Raw genomic sequence first — 16,743 nt, forward strand, 5'->3', positions numbered from 1 at the left:
CCCAATCGCCCAATTCATCACCCCACCCCCCCACCCCCCCGCCGCTTTCCCCCCTTGGTGTCCATACATTTGTTCTCTACATCTGTGTCTCTATTTCTGCCCTGCAAACCGGTTCATCTGTACCATTTTTCTAGGTTCCACATATATGTGTTAATATATGATATTTGTTTTTCTCTTTCTGACTTACTTCACTCTGTATGACAGTCTCTAGATCCATCCACGTCTCTACAAATGACCTAATTTCGTTCCTTTTTATGGTTGAGTAATATTCCATTGTATATATGTACCACATCTTCTTTATCCATTTGTCTGTCGATGGGCATTTAGGTTGCTTCCATGACCTGGCTATTGTAAACAGTGCTGCAATGAACATTGGGGTGCATGTGTCTTTCTGAATTATGGTTTTCTCTGGGTATATGCCCAGTAGTGGGATTGCTGGGTCATATGGTAATTCTATTTTTAGTTCTTTAAGGAACCTCCATACTGTTCTCCATAGTGGCTGCATCAATTTACATTCCCACTAACAGTGCAAGAGGGTTCTCTTTTCTCCACACCCTCTCCAGCATTTGTTGTTTGTAGATTTTCTGATGATGCCCATTCTAACTGGTGTGAGGTGATACCTCATTGTATTTTGATTTGCATTTCTCTAATGATTACTGATGTTGAGCAGCTTTTCATGTGCTTCTTGGCCATCTGTATGTCTTCTTTGGAGAAATGTCTATTTAGGTCTTCTGCCCATTTTTGGATTGGGTTGTTTGTTTTTTTAATATTGAGTTGCATGAGCTGTTTATATATTTTGCAGATTAATCCTTTGTCCGTTGATTCGTTTGCAAACATTTTCTCCCACTCTGAGGGTTGTCTTTTCATCTTGTTTATGGTTTCCTTTGCTGTGCAAAAGCTTTGAAGTTTCATTAGGTCCCATTTGTTTATTTTTGTTTTTATTTCCATTACTCTAGGAGGTGGATCAAAAAAGATCTTGCTGTGATTTATGTCAAAGAGTGTTCTTCCTATGTTTTCCTCTAAGAGTTTTAGAGTGTCCGCTCTTACATTTAGGTCTCTAATCCATTTTGAGTTTATTTTTGTGTATGCTGTTAGGGAGTGTTCTAATTTCATTCTTTTACATGTAGCTGTCCAGTTTTCCCAGCACCACTTACTGAAGAGACTGTCTTTTCTCCATTGTATATCCTTGCCTCCTTTGTCATAGATTAGTTGACCATAGGTGCGTGGGTTTATCTCTGGGCTTTCTATCTTGTTCCATTGATCTATGTTTCTGTTTTTGTGCCAGTACCATATTGTCTTGATTACTGTAGTTTTGTAGTATAGTCTGAAGTCAGGGAGTCTGATTCCTCCAGCTCCGTCTTTTTCCCTCAAGACTGCTTTGGCTATTCGGGGTCTTTTGTGTCTCCATACAAATTTTAAGATTTTTTGTTCTAGTTCTGTAAAAAATGCCATTGGTAATTTGATAGGGATTGCATTGAATCTGCAGATTGCTTTGGGTAGTATAGTCATTTTCACAATATTGACTCTTCCAATCCAAGAACATGGTATATCTCTCCATCTGTTGGTATCATCTTTAATTTCTTTCATCAGTGTCTTATAGTTTTCTGCATACAGGTCTTTTGTCTCCCCAGGTAGGTTTATTCTTAGGTATTTTATTCTTTTTGTTGCAATGGTATATGGGAGTGCTTCTTTAATTTCTCTTTCAGATTTTTCACCATTAGTGTATAGGAATGCAAGAGATTTCTGTGTATTAATTTTGTATCCTGCAACTTTACCAAATTCACTGATTAGCTCTAGTAGTTTTCTGGTGGCATCTTTAGGATTCTCTATGTATAGTATCATGTCATCTGCAAACAGTGACAGTTTTACTTCTTCTTTTCCAATTTGGATTCCTTTTCTTTCTTTTTCTTCTCTGATTGCCGTGGCTAGGACTTCCAAAACTATGTTGAATAATAGTGGTGAGAGTGGACATCCTTGTCTTGTCCCTTATCTTAGAGGAAATGCTTTCAGTTTTTCACCATTGAGAATGATGCTTGCTGTGGGTTTGTCATATATGGCCTTTATTATGTGGAAGTAGGTTCCCTCTATGCCCACTTTCTGGAGAGTTTTTATCGTAAATGGGTGTTGAATTTTGTCAAAAGCTTTTTCTGCATCTATTGAGATGATCATACGGTTTTTATTCCTCAATTTGTTAATACGGTTTATCAGATTGATTTGCGTATATTGAAGAATCCTTGCATCCCTGGGATAAATCCCGCTTGATCATGGTGTATGATCCTTTCAATGTGTTGTTGGATTCTGTTTGCTAGTATTTTGTTGAGGATTTTTGCATCTATATTCATCAGTGATATTGGTCTGTAATTTTCTTTTGTAGTATCTTTGTCTGGTTTTGGTATCAGGGTGATGGTGGCCTCATAGAATGAGTTTGGGAGTGTTCCTTCCTCTGCAGTTTTTTTGGAAGAGTTTGAGAAGGATGGGTGTTAGCTCTTCTCTAAATGTTGGATAGAATTCACCTGTGAAGCCATCTGGTCCTGGACTTTTGTTTGTTGGAAGATTTTTAATCACAGTTTCAATTTCATTACTTGTGATTGGTCTGTTCATATTTTCTATTTCTTCCTGGTTCAGTCTTGGAAGGTTATACCTTTCTAAGAATTTGTCCATTTCTTCCAGGTTGTCCATTTTATTGGCATAGAGTTGCTTGTAGTAGTCTCTTAGGATGCTTTGTATTTCTGCGGTGTCTGTTGTAACTTCTCCTTTTTCATTTCTAATTTTATTGATTTGAGTCCTCTCCCTCTTTTTCTTGATGAGTCTGGCTAATGGCTTATCAATTTTGTTTATCTTCTCAAAGAACCAGCTTTTAGTTTTATTGATCTTTGCTATTGTTTTCTTTGTTTCTATTTCATTTATTTCTGCTCTGATCTTTTTTTTTTTTTCCACACACACACACTGTATTTTATTTTTACAAGCGATAAATAGACTGACACCAAGCATTGTACATGGATGACCACAACAAAAGCAACAATGATTGCAATTACCAAACATGAAACACACTCATACTATGTCATAATATTGACATTCAGTCCAGTAATCCTCCACTGTAACAGCTCCTTCACTTTGCAGTGAAAATTGATTTGTATATTCTTTGCCTCTGTCTGCTCTGATCTTTATGATTTCTTTCCTTCTGCTAACTTTGGGTTTTGTTTGTTCTTCTTTCTCTAGTTCCTTTAGGTGTAAGGTTAGATTGTTTATTTGAGATTTTTCTTGTTTCTTGAGGTAGGCTTGTATAGTTATAAACTTCCCTCTTAGAACTGCTTTTGCTGCATCCCATAGGTTTTGGATCATCATGTTTTCATTGTCATTTGTCTCTAGGTATTTTCTGATTTCCTCTTTGATTTCTTCAGTGATCTCTTGATTATTTAGTAACATATTGTTTAGCCTCCATGTGTTTGTGTTTTTTACGTTTTTTTCCCTGTAATTCATTTCTAATCTCATGGCGTTGGGGTCAGAAAAGATGCTTGATATGATTTCAATTTTCTTAAATTTACTGAGGCTTGATTTGTGACCCAAGATGTGATCTATCCTGGAGAATGTTCCGTGCACACTTGAGAAGAAAGTGTAATCTGCTGTTTTTGGATGGAATGTCTTATAAATATCAATTAAATCTATCTGGTCTATTGTGTCATTTAAAGCTTCTGTTTCCTTATTTATTTTCACTTTGGATGATCGGTCCATTGGTGAAGGTGAGGTGTTAAAGTCCCCCACTATTACTGTGTTATTGTCGATTTCCTCTTTTATAGCTGTTAGCAGTTGCCTTATGTATTGAGGTGCTCCTATGTTGGGTGCATATATATTTATAATTGTTACATCTTCTTCTTGGATTGATCCCTTGATCATTATGTAGTGTCCTTCCTTGTCTCTTGTAACATTCTTTATTTTAAAGTCTATTTTATCTGATATGAGTATTGCTACTCCAGCTTTGATTTCCATTTGCATGGAATATCTTTTTTCATCCCCTCACTTTCAGTCTGTATGTGTCCCTAGGTCTGAAATGGGTCTCCTGTAGACAGCATATAGATGGGTCTTGTTTTTGTATCCATTCAGCAAGCCTGTGTCTTTTGGTTGGAGCATTTAGTCCATTCATTTTTAAGGTAATTATCAATATGTATGTTCCTATGACCATTTTCTTAATTGTTTCGCGTTTGTTTTTGTAGGTTCTTTTCTTCTCTTGTGTTTCCCACTTAGAGAAGTTCCCTTAGCATTTGTTGTAGAGCTGGTTTGGTGGTGCTGAATTCTCTTAGCTTTTGCGTGTCTGTAAAGCTTTTGATTTCTCCATTGAATCTGAATGAGATCCTTGCCGGGTAGAGTAATCTTGGTTGTAGGTTCTTCCCTTTCATCACTTTAAGTATATCATGCCACTCCCTTCTGGCTTGTAGAGTTTCTGTTGAGAAATCAGCTGCTAACATTATGGGAGTTCCCTTGTATGTTGTCATTTTTCCCTTGCTGCTTTCAATAATTTTTGTCTTTAATTTTTGCCAGTTTGATTACTATGTGTCTCGGCGTGTTTCTCCCAGGGTTTATCCTGTATGGGACTCTCTGCGCTTCCTGGACTTGGGTGGCTAGTTCCTTTCCCATGTTAGGGAAGTTTTCGACTATAATCTCTTCAAATATTTTCTCGGGTCCTTTCTCTCTTCTCCTTCTGGGACCCCTATAATGCGAATGTTGTTGCGTTTAATGTTGTCCCAGAGGTCTCTTAGGCTGTCTTCATTTCTTTTCATTCTTTTTTCTTTATTCTGTTCCGCAGCAGTGAATTCCACCATTCTGTCTTCCAGGTCACTTATCCATTCTTCTGCCTCAGTTATTCCGCTATTGATTCCTTCTAGTGTATTTTTCATTTCAGTTATTGTATTGTTCATCTCTGTTTGTTTGTTCTTTAATTCTTCTAGGTCTTTGTTAAACGTTTCTTGCATCTTCTCGATCTTTGCCTCCTTTCTTTTTCCGAGGTCCTGGATCATCTTCACTATCATTATTCTGAATTCTTTTTCTGCAAGGTTGCCTATCTCCACTTCATTTAGTTGTTTTTCTGGGGTTTTATCTTGTTCCTTCATCTGGTACATAGCCCTTTGCCTTTTCATCTTGTCTATCTTTCTGTGAATGTGGTTTTTGTTCCACAGGCTGCAGGATTGTAGTTCTTCTTGCTTCTGCTGTCTGCCCTCTGGTGGATGAGGCTATCTAAGAGGCTTGTGCAAGTTTCCTGATGGGAGGGACTGGTGGTGGGTAGAGCTGACTGTTGCTCTGGTGGGCAGAGCGCAGTAAAACTTTAATCCGCTTGACTGCTGATGGGTGGGGCTGGGTTCCCTCCCTGTTGGTTGTTTGGTCTGAAGCAACCCAACACCGGAGCCTACCTGGGCTCTTTGGTGGGGCTACTGGCACACTCTGGGAGGGCTCATGCCAAGGAGTACTTCCCAGAACTTCTGCTGCCAGTGTCCTTGTCCCCACGGTGAGCCACAGCCACCCCCCGCCTCTGCAGGAGACCCTCCAACACTAGCAGGTAGGTCTGGTTCAGTCCCCCCTGGGGTCACTGCTCCTTCCCCTGGGTCCCGATGCACACACTACTTTGTGTGTGCCCTCCAAGAGTGGAGTCTCTGTTTCCCCCAGTCCTGTCGAAGTCCTGCAATCAAATCCCACTAGCCTTCAAAGTCTGATTCTCTAGGAATTCCTCCTCCCGTTGCCAGACCCCCAGGTTGGGAACTCTGACGTGGGGCTCAGAACCTTCACTCCAGTGGGTGGACTTCTGTGGTATAAGTGTTCTCCAGTCTGTGAGTCACCCACCCAGCAGTTATGGGATTTGATTTAACTGTGATTGCGCCCCTCCTACCGTCTCATTGTGGCTTCTCCTTTGTCTTTGGATGTGGGGTGTCTGTTTTGGTGAGTTCCGGTGTCTTCCTGTCAATGACTGTCCAGCAGCTAGTTGTGATTCTGGTGTTCTCGCAAGAGGGAGTGAGAGCACGTCCTTCTACTCCGCCATCTTGGTTCCTAATCCCCTTCCCCTTGTATTTACTTTCATATTTCTAAACAATTTGATTATATTTCCTTTTTTTGGCGGGCCATGCTGCATGGCATGTGGGATCTTAGTTCCCTGACCAGGGACTGAACCTGGGCCCTCAGCAGTGAAAGTGCCGAGTCTTAACCACTGGACCACCATGGAAGTCCCTGTGATTATATTTCTATTTCTTGACTTTTTTTTTTCAATTTTAGATAGTACCACTTGTCTCCCACTATAGTTTTCTTACCTTATTGCTCCCAACTCTCCCTTCATCCTCCCCATATAGTTGTATCACTTTTTTGTTAAGTCAGTATTGCTTACACTATTATTGCTTTTATTATTATTAATAATAAATATTATTAAATATTATTATTAATAAATTATAAATATAAATAAAATATAAAATATATTAAAATATAAATAAAATATAAAAAATAAATATAAATATTATTAAAATAAATATTATTATTTTATTATTAAAACAATAATTTTAATAATGAAATTAATATTATAATAAATTATTATTTATTATTATTGCTTACACTATTATTGCTTACACTATTATGACTATAATACATAATTCACAACTATTTCTATCATTCCTCTGTTATTGTCTCCCTTCCATTTTCTCTCCTTATGGATTTATTCTTTTAAAAAAATTATTTAGGGAATTCCTTGGCAGTCCGATGGTTAGGACTCTGTGCTTTCACTGCCGAGGGCCTAGCTTCAATCTCTGGTTGGGGAACTAAGATCACACAAGCCGCATGGTGTGGCCAAATCAATCAATTAATTAATTATAAAAAATTATTTGACTTTCATTTTAGTAGAATTTCAGAAAGAAACGGTGATAAATGCCACCATTTTTTTTACTTGACATCTGAATAGATATATTTGTACTTTTTTGTATTTATAAAAGAGGAAATTATGCCTCTGAGAGGTCAAATTATTTGTCTAAGATCACCTATCTATTAAATGACAGAAGCAATGTTTGACTCCAGGCCTGCCTGACTCCAAAGCTCATGGTCTATTTCTACTATGACAAATGACATTCCAAAATAATTAAAACTCAATTATTCCTGTAACCACATACCTTTTTGCATCAGTTTTGTACCTTGCATTTTAAGTAGGAAAATCATAGTAGCTTTATTTTGTATTGCCCAAATTTCTGACTCGTGGAAATAATGTAAACTACTACAAGTACCAGTAAATAAACTTACCCACATTAATTATCTCAAATTAAGCAAGGGAGGAGAGACAGTAAAATTCAATTAACCAGAAAAAGATAGGAATAAAACAAAATCATGAAGACAAAGAAAAATAAATGAAAGGATATCCTCTGAGGCAGTGGTCAATTTGTTCTTCCGAAATACCCCTGACCCTCGGCCTTCTGGGCACATGACAGACCTGCACTTTCTGACCCTGCCCCCTCTCCTGTAGTTGGGTGGGGCTGTGTGACTATTTCCAGCCAGTACAGCTAAGTAGAAGTGATACATGGAAGAGCAATATGAGACCCTCCAGACCTCTCTTCCCTCTGAGACAGGGACCAGCAATCCTTAAGGTGATGACTGCTATGACTGCTATCAACCTGGGACACTAAGTAACAAAATGACCCACAGGATATGCATAATGCTGTGGATCTTTAAACTTTTTTGTTTTTTATTTAATTTGAAGGAGAGCATGTTTTCAAAGCCACTGAGGTCTTTTTTTTTTTTTTTAAATACATCTTTACTGGAGTATAATTGCTTCACAATGCTGTGTTAGGTGTTAGTTTCTGTTGTACAACAAAGTGAATCAGCCATATGCATACATATATCCCCGTATCTCCTCCCGCTTGAACCTCCCTCCCACCCTCCCTATCCCACTCCTCTAGGTGGTCAAAAAGCACTGAGCTGATCTCCCTGTGCTATGCTGCTGCTTCCCACTACAAAGCCACTGAGATCTTGTGTTGTTTACTACTGCAGCATAACCTGGCCTCTCCTAGCAGGTGGAATCCGGAAGTGTGGTGCTGCCTCACCAAAAAACCTAAAGTATATGGTGAAGGCTTAGGAGCTGGGTAGAAGGAGGCAAGGAAAAAGTTATCAGAGGCTAAAAGGAGAGCAGCTCATATTGCACAGTGGTGAAGAGGGTTAATATGCCATAAAAACGTATAGCTCTAGTGGGAAAATGGACTATTAAGAGAGTGTGTTGGTTACTCTTGGCTGTATTCGACAAATTATTATTTGCAAAGGATGAATTCAGGAAAGAATCAGTCAGTTTCCAATCATGAAAAAAGGAGTCCAGAAGGTCAGTGATTTGTAGGGTTAGAAGAAGCAAGTGCTTAACACACAACTGAGAAGGTCTCTGAGCTACAAATGCTGATGGGAATTCAGTCTTGAGGCAAGGATCAAGTGAAAGTTTTGGCCTTCACAACCACTGATAAAACCTCCCAACTGATTAAGGTAGTGCTGAATAAAATAGCTTTTCTAAAAAGAGACTAAAGAGAGGTTCTCTCACCAAAGCAGTCTCTTAGTCTGTTTTGCTACAAAGCATGTTTCTTTGATGTAAATTAGTTCAAATGCTATTAGTAAATAGGGAAATGATGTCAATATAACACAGAAGTCATGCTGGTTTATACGAAATTTTCCTGTTTGATCAGGAGAAAGCTTTCCCAAATTAAAAAGAAAGCTTTAGCAATATATGAAAACACTAAGAAAAAAGCTAAACATCCCACTTCTGTACCTTCCTTTAATGCAAGTTGTGGCTGGTTCAGCTGCTTCATGAACCACTGCACTTTCCACTTTATATCTGATGAAGTTGAGGGTATATGTTTTTCCTCCTGTGTTTAAAAAAGAAAGAAAGTTTTTGATTGCTGAAGCATACACCATACCATAGATCAAATTTTTACTGTAATGAAATTAGTCTCTATTATATGTAAATGTCTTCAAGACCCCAAAATCTCAGAGGAGGAAACAAGCACCCAGGGGATTGAGTCTGTAAAGCTCCAACCGACTGATGCTGAGTGCATATGCCACTGGAGATTTAATATGCTACTGTTTTTATTTTAATTAATTTTGCTTTTATTAGTGCACTGGTTACAGTGTTCCACAGCTTTTGAGTGGTCTGCCCAATCCTGTTTTTCCCATAAGCCCTGTTTATTTTAGTGTGCAATTCTGCAGAATTCAGGAAAGCATATACGGCATTATGGCAGAAATACCTGTATTCAAAATTAAGTCAAGGAAGAAGTATGAGACCAATAAGGCAGAGTTATGCAGCAAATCTATGAAGTATGGTTAGAAAAGAATTGTGGACGTGGCTAGGGCACATGGAGCTGACTGGAAACAAATAAGTAAAAATCCAACTAAGTTTTTGAGAGTTATACTGCCAAAACGACCACCAGCCTGGGCTTGAGAGCCTATGACTATTCAAGCCGTCTTAAAATGATCTTTGGGTTCCCAAGCATCTATGGCAGGAAGTGGACTAAGAAAGCTGTTCATCCCCTTAAAGGGGTATATTCCTCATTGTCCATTTGGGATATAGCCAAGGAACATAATAGGAAAAAAAGGAGGAGGAGGAGGAGGAGGAGGAGGAGGAGGTCCAATAAGCTGGAGCTAGGGAGCAAAGAAAGAACAGACAAGTGAGCTAAGGAGCCAAGTCAGGGTCTCTTCAAGAACATTCCCCAGCCCTGGAGGGGTCCTCTCAATGACTGCTCAGAGGAATTGCAGAATTTGCTGCAGTCCACTGACTGCTATAGGTCTCCTGTTCTTCCCCCTTTCAAATGGGAGTGTTTATTTTTATCATCCTGTTGCTAGTCACCACTGTATATTGTATGTGAGGGCAGCCAATCATTTGTCAATTTCTTTCATAAGTCTATGGATCAAAAAGAGCAACATCTGGGCCTGATGTAGAGGCTACTATGTGCACCATCTCCTCACGAATAGACCACCAGTCATCACATCCTTGCATCACTCAGAGATCCTGGACTTCAAGCTTGATGCCATGATTTGATAGGACCTTGGGGTTCCCTACTTGGGGAGGAAGTGAGTGTATTTTGCCTGTGAGAGAGAGTAGATCGACTATCTGGTGACCAAAAGAATAGTGCTGTTTATCATATATTTTCAGCTGTCTCCCTGGCACAGGCAGTGTTGTGCTTCCTGGCCCTGCCTAGTTACATGGGACTACATGACTAGATCTGGCCATCATGTTGTGAAATAAGCAATGTGAGTCACTTCTGAGCTAGTGAGAGACCCTTCAGACTTCATTTCCCTCTTAGCACGGTGACCAGTAGTGTACAAGAAGGTGGTGGTTGTTCCATCAGCCTGGATCACTGAGTGACACGAGCAGAGCTCCCCTGCTGATCTACCATGGCCATGCGGTGAGAAACAAATCCTTCATTGTTTAAGCCACCTAGATTGGGAGGTGGTTTGTTGCTGCAGCATAACCTAGCTAATGCAGTTCTTTATGAATATGTATATGTATTACATATATCAATGGTCTCAGTCTTAAGCTAGACAGCAGAGACAGAATTGCTAGGTGAAAAGTTTAAAAATCAGACAGACGAAGGGATCAATTCACGTGGGAATTCTCTACTTAATAAGTTAGAAAATAAGACTTTTCCTTCTTTAAAAAATTAGAATTAAAGTGCTTTATTCTATTTTTTTGGGGGGGGGGCGCCACGCTGCGTGGCTTGTGGGATCTTAGTTCCCCGACCAGGGACTGAACCCGGGCCCCGGCAGTGAGAGCGCTGAGTCCTAACCACTGGACCACCTGGAAATCCCCCCTTTTTTGCTTTATATGATTTTAAATGATGTACACATATATAGGATTACCATATGAACCTGCAGTGGAAGAGCAGAGTCTTAAGCACTGGACCGCCAGGGAAGTCCCCCCATATGAACCTGAAAGTGACATCTCACCACTATTAAAATCAGGAAGGCTCATAGAAACACCAATAAATCACACTGTCACAATAGAAGACAGTCTAATTGTTCACTTTGAGACACATATGGGCATTCTGCCCACATTTTACTTTCTTCATTTGGTTTTGGCACCTTTTCCCTTGTCTGAGTTTTGGGTGATAATCTTTCTTTATTCTGTTTCCAGAAAACTTAAAATATCTCCTAAGGGCACAATAGAGTAACCTTTACAATACCAAAACCACATTAGGGAAATTAGAACCTTCCATGTTCCATTATCCAACTCTTCATGCGTATCCTCAGTTCTAACTTACTTATTACAAATCATCTTAGTTTTTTAGAAGACTGTCTAAGTGAATATATTGAGCTCTGAGAACCTGAAGGTAGACGGAAGAGGCAAATAAGAAATAACCCTCAATGATATTTAAAGCTGCTTAAATTCATCTATGGTATTAAAACAACACAAGTTCATCTGTTCTTAAAGATAATTGTCTGAAGTAGCATAAAATAAATTCCAAAATGAAGTGGGTCATTCCTTAGTGTCTTGCTATAATTAGTGTACACAACTTGGGGGAAAACGTGGTGTGTATGTCAGGGGTTCACCATCTGAGAAGCAGTCAGTCCTAGTACTGTAAAAGCTGGACCAGCTACTGGGAAGAAAATACAGTTTTTTAAAAAAAGTTAGAAAATATGACAGCATATATACAGATAGTAAAGTACAGCTTTCAGAATGTGTTTTCAATGCCATTTTTTCCCCAAGTGGACTACAAAATAAGTTTATGCAGTCTTCAAGAGTGTTTATTAGTCTTAAAAGGAAAACAATTTTGTTCCCTGAGAAGTTTTAATAGTTAATTTCAACAAATTTAATTTTTTTTCTATTGAAATATGTACCTATGCATCCTCCTTGTATGTTAAAAAGACCCTATTTTGGACGAGTCTTTGCAAGTTGAAAAGGCAACCTGGTAAGGTATATCAGTCTGGTACCTCTGCTTATTCCACTCCTTCAGAGCCATGGCCCCTGACCTGTTTCCAAAGCTCAAACCACCCATGTACTGCCAGACCCTGGTCCTGCTGAATGGAGAGGTTTCTAAAGCATACAACTACCTATGACGATCAGGCCAAAACTAAAACCACCAAGAAATAGAAAGGATCAAGAAGGGAAAGATAAATGCCTATCAGCAAAGTTCTTTCAAAAAAAAAAAAGAAAAAAAGATCCACTAGGAAGAATGGACAGGATGACATTTGGGTCTGTGATAGCAATGCAATGGTCTGATACTTTAGTCAAAGCTTTCCTGCTTTTGCCGAAGGCTACTCATTTTTTTCTCATTAGGAAACTATGTCAGTGATACATTTGTCAAATAACAACTAATCTCAAAGTCTTTGGATGGTCAGGTAATTATTTAACAACTACTAACTATGTGCTTACTATGAGTAAAAAAAAAAAAAACAAAACTAGAAATCTGAAGCTTGGAAGAGACACTGCATGCAGGTGGGAAAATCAGTAAAAGTTTTGTGAAGGACAGTACATTTCAGGAAAACTTGAAGGGCAGGCAGGTTTTAGACTGGCAGAAATGAAGGCAGAAAAAGTCATTTCTAGTAAAGTGAAATTAGAATGGGGTAATAGTGAGGTATATTCTTAAATTAATATTAAGAATATTAAGAATTCTTAATATTAAGAATATTCTTAAACAAGAGACCGTGTAAGTTGTTTAGTTTTGCTAGAATATAGGGCTTGAGGAAGGGAGAGGTGGCAAGATAGGTGAGTTATTATTATTTTTAAAAAAATAAATTTATTTATTTATTTATTTTTGGCTGTGTTGGGATCTTCGTTGCTGCGCGCGGGCTTTCTCTAGTTGCGGCGAGCGGGGGCTACTCTTTACTGTGGTGCGCGGGCTTCTCATTGCGGTGGCCTCTCCTATTGCGGAGCATAGGCTCTAGGCGCGTGGGCTTCAGTAGATGCAGCACGCGAGCTCAATAGCTGTGGCTCATGGGCTCTAGAGCGCAGGCTCAGCAGTTGTGGCGCACGGGCTTAGTTGCTACGTGGCATGTGGGACCTTCCCAGACCAGGGCTCGAACCTGTGTCCCCTGCATTGGCAGGCGGACTCCCAACCACTGAGCCACCAGGGAAGTCCCAATAGGTGAGTTATTGCCATATTGTGGCCAACCTTGAAGGCTGGACTGAAGAGTTTGTAGTTAATATGGATGACAAGATAGAACATCAAAGGTTTTTAAGGAAGGAACTAATATAATTAGAGTTGTGTTTTAGGGGTCAAATTACATGACAGCAAACAACTGTAGACCTATATTTAAGTATATCTTTGAAACATATATATGATAAAACAGATATACAATTAAGCAAAATAGAATAAACTTAAAATAAGTAAAGAAATTGAAGTAGAAAAAAATAGGAGTAGGAAAATAATACCAGGAATTAGGATAAAAACAAAATAAAAAGCACAAACGATTTTACACTAAATCCTATATTAGTACTGACTAAAATAAAATTTAAAATATCCAAACTGTAATTCTAAAACGTTCCCTACAAGAATGCATTCCTTATGAAATAATTAATTTCCCTACCTAGTAATTAAACTGAGTGTAAGACTCATGTCCACACTAAAACCTTAATTTTTTTTTTTTTGATAATACAGTAGGTTCTACTTTCAGTAGGCCTAAAATAAATGAAATCTCACCATGTCCTGTCTTTTCCTTAAAAACAATCTGTAAGAGCAACCACTATGGAAAACAGTATGGAGATTCCTCAAATAATTAAAAATAGAACTACCATTTGATCCAGCAATTCCACTCCTGCGTATATATCCAAAGAAAACTCCTATGTTCAATGTAGCATTATTTACAATAGCCAAGAAATGTAAGCAACCTAAGTGCCCATCAACAGATGAATGGAGGAACTTCCCTGGAGGCCCAGTGGTTAAGACTCTGTGCTTCCATGGCAGGGGTCACAGGTCCAATTCCTTCTCGGGGAACTAAGATCCCGCATGCCATGCGGTGTGGCCAAAAAACAAAGATGAATAGATCAAGAAGATACGGTGTGTATGCATACATATATATTTACACACACACACACAGGAATATTACTCAGCCATGAAAAAGAATGAGATCTTGCCATTTGTGACAATATGGAGGGATCTAGAGGGTATTATGCTAAGTAAAATAAGTCAGATACTGTATGATTTCACTTATATGTGGAATCTAAAAAACAAAACAAGTAAGCAAACAACAAACCAGAAACAGAGTCACAGATACAGAGAACAAACAGGTGGTTGCCAGAGGAGTGGGGAGCCAGGGGGGAGGGGGAGGGGAGAAACAGGTGAGGGAGATTAAGATCTTGTTCTTTTATATAAAACAAGCCATATTATTATGGTAAATAATGTGTGACCATACAGGCTTAATGATGGGATCGATAATTAGGGTTCATTTTTTTTGGCTGTGTTGGGTCTTTGTTGTTGTGCGCGGGCTTTTTCTAGTTGCGGGGAGCAGGGACTACTCTTCTTTGCGGTGCGCGGGCTTCGCACTGTGGTGGCTTCTCTTGTTGCGGAGCATGGGCTCTAGGTGCGCCAACTTCAGTAGTTGCAGCACGCGGGCTCAGTAGTTGCAGCATGCAGGCCCTAAAGTGCAGGCTTCAGTAGTTGTGGCGCACGGGCTTAGCGGCTCTGAGGCATGTGGGATCTTCCCAGACCAGGGATCGAACCTGTGTCCCCTGCATCGGTAGGCGGATCCTTAACCACTGCACCAACAGGGAGGTCCCAGGGTTCATTTTTAACCTAAATTTTGGTATTGTCAACCCTTAAATTTTACCAACCTATGCCCCAGTCTGCCAATCTGAAAAGCGGGAGCCAAGAAAACAAACTGCAAAACTGAAAAACTTGGTAAATACTACCCTCTGATCTACGAAACACATATGGTAGTGGTGACAGTTATATGCATTTATATGATACTTTAGATTACGTAAAGCACATTTATCATACATTTGTTAAACATTTATTAAATGCTTACTTTCTAAAGGTGCTCACAAAATCGACCTGGGATGCACTAGAAAAGCTACCAACACCAACATGTAAAAGTCAACTTTACAATAAACAAAACCTCAAATGACATATATCATTGGACCATATTTTAGATAAACATCATAAAGTGTTCTCAGATGCCTATATTTTATATAGTTGAAAAATATAACTAGTTTTAATGTAATCTCATCTACCAAAATTTAATGTCAAATAATTATTTTTAAGCAGTCCATTTAATCCGTTATCTGTAAGAAATGAAATTGAGAAATGCCTGTCACGTCCAACTTTAGACAAACCTTTTGTAAAAATAAAATTTCACTGCAGTTTTTCACATATGCATTTATTTATTTATTATAAATTTATTTATTTATTTTTGGCTGCGTTGGGTCTTCGCTGCTGTGCGCGGGCTTTCTCTAGTTGCGGAGAGCGTGGGCTACTCTTCTTTGCGGTGCGCGGGCTTCTCATTGCGGTGGCTTCTCTTGTTGCAGAGCACGGGCTCTAGGTGCATGGGCTTCAGTAGTTGTGGCACACGGGCTTAGTTGCTCTGCGGCATGTGGGATCTTCCCAGACCAGGGATCAAACCCGTGTCCCCTGCATTGGGGGGGGGGGGATTCTTAACCACTGCGCCATCAGGGAAGCCCCACATATGCATTTAAATGAGACTGTCTTGTGTTTCCTCAGTAATATGCAAGTGAAGCTAGTAGGAGAGGACAAAGGAGAGGTACTTCTCCTAGGTACTACCTAATTACCTTCAAGCATCAACAGTCTCCACATTTCCATATAAGACAATAAAAACTAATGTGCATTACTCATCACACAGTGGCTTAAGCAACCTTAACTTTCACCAATAACCCCCTAGGGCCAAAGAAGAAATCAAATACTAAGTAGGTTACACTGCAGGACCTGGATGATTACAACATACTTTTACAACATTTTTCCATTATTCAATTCAATTCACAAAAGTCATCTACAGACAGGAGGATGTAATTTAAACAAAGGAGTTATTTTTAAAAGAAGAGTAAGAGTTTTGTATTATTGTTATCTTTCCCATTAAAATCTGACAAAGTCCTGGATACATGAACACTTTCAGCACCCTTAAAAACAATCAGAAGAACATATCGACAAGATACATAATCTTAGAAAGTCTCAGTCTAGCTTTGACCAAAGGTTGTTTTATGGAACGCAATTATCACATTTAATGCACTAGTCCATTTTCAAAATGGCTATCAATGTGAGTACCTTGATCATTAGTAGTTCATATCCTGCCTATTAGTTTTATTAAGAAAAATCAGAGACTTAAAAGGCCTTGTGAATCTTACTTTTCTTAAACTCCTTAAAAGTAACACTTTAAGTTAGAACTGAGACCTGTTTAGCAGGTTCAGATGTTCGCATCGTGGTTACCTATAATGTAAGCCATTGTGAGAGGCCTATGTATACGTCAAGTTGACTAGATCATTGTGAACTTGAATTAAAAACTCATTTAGAAAATGAAAATAACTAAGAAATGCCCTCATTACATTCATACGTTATATTTTACAATGTGTGAACACCACCAGGAAACGTTGGAATTTAATTTATATATTTGACCTACCAAAAGACAAAGGATTGTTACCGTTTTCTCATTAACAAAAAATTTTTGACACTTCAAAAATTAACATTTGGAAGAAAGTTTAACTGAACTAGTCTTAAACCAGGTATAAACAACTAATCTAAAACAAATTATTTGAAACCCTATGGGAAGGTTTAACCCAAACCATGTCCAATGGAAAAAGATGAATTG

General features: G+C 38.8%; 1 protein-coding gene across 2 annotated transcripts in view; it reads right to left on the reverse strand.

Moving 5' to 3' along the window:
• The window catches only part of ZNF652 (zinc finger protein 652), a 61,731-nt gene that overhangs the window by 16,486 nt on the left and 28,502 nt on the right, over positions 1 to 16,743 (reverse strand). Inside the window, exon 2 of one of the 2 annotated variants that reach the window (XM_061176241.1) lies at positions 8,762 to 8,858. The exons of the other annotated variant lie outside the window; for it this stretch is intronic. The gene's annotated coding sequence lies outside the window, so the exon portion shown is untranslated. The remainder of the gene's footprint in view (positions 1 to 8,761; positions 8,859 to 16,743) is intronic. 2 annotated transcript variants of the gene reach the window in all.

The sequence above is a fragment of the Eubalaena glacialis genome, chromosome 19 (assembly GCF_028564815.1).
Source record: "Eubalaena glacialis isolate mEubGla1 chromosome 19, mEubGla1.1.hap2.+ XY, whole genome shotgun sequence".
Classification (NCBI taxonomy): domain Eukaryota; kingdom Metazoa; phylum Chordata; class Mammalia; order Artiodactyla; family Balaenidae; genus Eubalaena; species Eubalaena glacialis.